This window comes from Eleginops maclovinus, chromosome 11 (assembly GCF_036324505.1).
Source record: "Eleginops maclovinus isolate JMC-PN-2008 ecotype Puerto Natales chromosome 11, JC_Emac_rtc_rv5, whole genome shotgun sequence".
NCBI classification, from domain to species: domain Eukaryota; kingdom Metazoa; phylum Chordata; class Actinopteri; order Perciformes; family Eleginopidae; genus Eleginops; species Eleginops maclovinus.
The window spans coordinates 3,690,647-3,695,220 of record NC_086359.1 but is presented as its reverse complement, the minus strand read 5'-3'; positions in this window follow the sequence as shown (position 1 = coordinate 3,695,220).

Sequence of the window (4,574 nt, the reverse complement as noted above, 5' to 3'; positions counted from 1 at the left end):
GACACTGGATTCAGGCCAAGTCAACTGATTTACCACAGTAGTACGACATCAGTCAATGAACAAAGAGAAAGACACATTGCCCTCTGGGATTTTTGAGTGTCATTAACTGAAGTTAGCAGCAATATTAAATCAAATAATGAAGAAATCAAATGCATTTCGCCTATGGATGGAGCATGAAGAAGTGCTGCAGGTGTGGTTTGAACATTCTCTCTGAATGAGCTACTTTTTACAGCCATTTATAAAGCATGCAGGGAGTGAGAGGTTCATACTCAAAGACTCTGGGTGGAGTATCATTTTAAAGTCATTCCCCATGGTATTGTTGTGTTTACTTAATAAAAGAATGACAAAAGCAGCATGAGCCAATTGTAAGGCCTGTAATTAAATCTTAATCGTCAAAAATGTTGCTGCAATCTGGTTTTGTGGCTCCTCTCTAACTTCTCCGTGAACAACAGCGACTAAATCACGGAGCTTACAAAAGATTTCTAAGTAAATCTCTGGAAAACATTTCTAGGTAGACAAAAGCCTAGAAGCCACTCCTTGTTCTGATTAAGATAATTCTAGCCTCAGCAGCCGTTACCAAGCTACTGTTTACTAATAATGCAGAGGCGTCTACATTTGCTTCTAATGAACAAGCATGCTAAATGGCATCAAAGCAAGGTAAGGGAAGTCCCAAAGTCTTGAGAGGGAGATTAACAAATTGTTTTTTTGTTTCAATAAGAAAAAGATCCCATTATTTCCTGCCACGATAACTGTCTCCTGGATATTGACAGTAGGCTGCTCATGGTGTTGTACCATCTCTTTAGCACAGCTTCTCCCCCTGGGGTATAATTACACTCTGAGACAAACTAAACCAGAGAAGATTTATTATTATATCAAATAAAAACACTTTTAAAAGCCTTTTTCTCACGGTTTCGAATTACACATTGTGAGTATTACAGCAGTGAGCCGATGAGATCAAGAGAATGTAACGCTGGTATGTTTTTACTCATGAGATGACAAACTGTTCCAATCAGGTTTGACAAGTGCATCAACGCCTCGTAGGTAAAAAAGGTAACACACATGACAGTCGTACACCTGATCTTATCGGGTCATTTAAAATGAACTCCTGAATAGAAGAGTTTCCCTTCCCAGCGGTCTCTGGCGGGCTATGTGATGTTAGCATTATTCAAAGCTAAATCCTTCTGCTGATTGTGGCATCTGATCAAGAATAGCTCTATCGTCCTGAATGCAGTCGGATAATAGGCCTACCGATACCGCTATTATTTTTTCTTGACCTCTTTGCAAAAAAGAAATCAGTATTACAGAGCTGCATACATTTCTCTCAGTCACCTGAATGCTTTTCCATAACGTGGATCCTGATGATGCAGGAAGACAAACCCACAAAACTGTCACTGAGTTACAGTTCTATCTTTTTTTTCCTGTGGCCTGAACCAAATGAACCAACCACAGATGTGAAAGCATCCTCAGCCCTCACATCTATCCAGGAATAAGGCTTTTTGTGTTGATTATACGCAACATTAGAAGAGGCAGTAGTGACACAACATGCTCATTTTTGAGACACAATGTGACCACATTCTGTGTGGGTCACAGAAGAATTTGAGACATTGTCTCAAATCGCACACAGCGGCTTTGCCCTCAGCAAGTGAGGATTGCTGCTGATAGCAATGGCAAGCTAACACAGCTTGCTAACACAGCTCGCTATGTTAGCTACGTCAGAATGGCTAGCTAGCGAGAAAGTGTGAATTCAAATTGCTTTTTTATTTACTGACGCACTCAAAATAGCAAATGTACGTACCGAAGTATTGCGACACAGCATCAATCTATGTCTGAAGTTGATTTCTGTTTCCAACACAGGGGCGTTGTTTGTTATCAAAGCAAAAACAATCCAAATGCATTTTGAAGCATGCAATTCCTTTCTTTGTGTTGAAGATAAGCATGTGCAGTGTGAGGGAGACATTGGAAGGCAGGAACACATTTACACACACAGTGATGCATCTTTCATAGCCAGACATATCAGGCTGTTACATTGGAACTTCGCCAAAAGTATCTATATCACAAGCAGTGTTCATTTTGGCAGCTATTTTAGATTTAGTCTTAGTCTTAATCTTTAGACGAAAATGGTTATCTGTTTTAGTCACATTTTAGTCCTTTTGATCCTTCATAGTTTTAGTCTAGTTTTAGTGGATGAAAATTCATGACATTTTATTCAGCTTGTAGTCAAAAATGTTTTCTCTCTTTAAACTAATTCAGTTAGGCAATGTTCGGGCATGTTCCAAGAGGACAATGCCAGGATCCATCAGGCTCAGATTGTGAAAGAGTGGTTCAGGGAGCATGAGACATCAGTTTCACACATGGATTGGCCCCCACAGAGTCCAGACCTGAACCCCATTGAGAATCTTTGGGATGTGCTGGAGAAGACCTTGCGCAGTGGTCCGAATCTCCCGTCATCAATACAAGATCTTGGCGAAAAATGAATGCAAGACAGAAATAAAGGTTGGGACATTGCAGAAGCTCGTGGAAACGATGCCACAGCGAATGCGTGCCGTGATCAAATCTAAAGGCGGTCCAACGACTATTAGAGTGTGTGACCTTTTTTTTGGGCCGGGCAGTGTAGTATAACAATTATATCAAGTTTAGTTTTTGAAGATTTGAATTATGTTATAACACAATACAACTAGCCTATTATATATATGTCTACCTGGCCTTAGAGATAAGAAACCATACACATCTCTTCCAAATAAATTGCTGTGTAATCTTAAAAACCACTAACTGCAGTGTGACTGGATAGTTATTGCAACGCAAGCACAGCCAACATTAGCCTGGAAGCCAGACTCATTCCTTTGCTACCCCAAACTGAAAACTGTTTTGCAAGAAAGGCTATGCCAACAGGGCTAACTAGCACATTTGCCACTAGTTGCCGACTGCCCAGTAATATCGACTTAACGTTAGCGAATTGATATGCTGAGTTAGCATTACGACTTATCATGTAAGGTTACAGTTAGCTAACGTACCGTGGCATAAATAGCAGGATGGTGCGCCTTCAAGTGTCTCTTCAGGTTGGTCGTATTCTTCCCAACTAATTTGAAGTTACATGGCGTCTCTCCCTCTCCCGCAGTAACCGTGCAGTGTGTTTTCCTTTCATAAATAAAGTGTGTTCATATATCTAGTCTTTTTCTCCGAACCAAAGCCTTTTTGCGCTGAAGCCATCATCTTCTTATTTACTCACTGTTTGGACATCATCACCTGTAACTGAGGGACGTGTGCAGATTCCCAGGATGCCAACTAATTCAACCAATGACAGGGACGCATTTTGACAGACAAGACGGACAATTTGGGGACAATAAAATATCCTTCATTATATATGTCCGATAGTCCACCATTAACACTTTAGTCCCATCTAGTCTCGTCAACGAATTCGAAATACAGATTTTGTGTTAGTTTTTATTATAGAAAATCTATTTTTAGCTCGTCATCTCCTCGTCTTAGTCGTGAGAAAAAGGTCGTTGACGAGCATTTGTCATCATAGTTTTCATTGACGAAATTAACACTGATCACAAGGCCTTAGAGATGTCTGAAACTGGAGGAAATATACAATGACTGGCTAAAAAATGAGTGATTCAAACCGTCGGCTTTAAAGCACCGGCCTTTTTTCTTTTAAATCATCTCTATTGGACTTCTTCAACTCAACACGTTCATTTGACTGATCAACTCATGCCCTAACATGGATCACATATCAGTCTTTATATCTGTATCTTCAATCTCTATTAAACAATTATTTGTGCTGCTCTTGTTACTCACCGTGACTAAAGCTCTATCATTTGTTGACTTTGTTGTAACAAGCATTGAAATGCAACCATTTCCTGTGTGTTCAGTTGTAAAAACCCAACTTATCAAAGGACTTAAGGCTCTAAAACAATGCAAATAAAAATAGGCTACAGCCACAAAGGTGTCTTGTCTGCTCCATTATTCCAATTTGACCTGCTAATTCCACTATTTCACCAGGATATTAGTCAATAAAATAGGTTTCATTGTGTCCCAGGTCTTAGGTAAACTTAATGATATGACTTAATGACTCATATACGGGAAATGCAGGATTGCAAAAAATCACTCAAAAGATGACTGGGTAAAAATTAAATTACTTTATTATAAACGTTTAAACCAAATAAAACAGCTACCGTTGGCTAGCTTTCAACAAGGGAGAGAAGAGAATTCAGAATATTTAGTTTAAAATGTTAAAATATTTTTTTCATGATTTTGTTTTTCCTAATTGAGTTGTATTTTATACTTATGTTGACTTTCATGACTGTATAAACTGTGTGTGTGTGTGTGTGTGTGTGTGTGTGTGTGTGTGTGTGTGTGTGTGTGTGTGTGTGTGTGTGTGTGTGTGTGTGTGTGTGTGTGTGTGTGTGTGATGATGTCTTCCAGTTGTTTTCCTTTCCGGATTCTCTCAGGTGAGTCCCGCCTCCCTCCTCGCGGCTGATTGGACCACAAACTCATCCTCTGTTTTCATTGGCTGTGCTTTGTGTGGACTGTCGCGTGCAGGTAGCAGGTCCATACTTGAGCTCAGGTGGAAA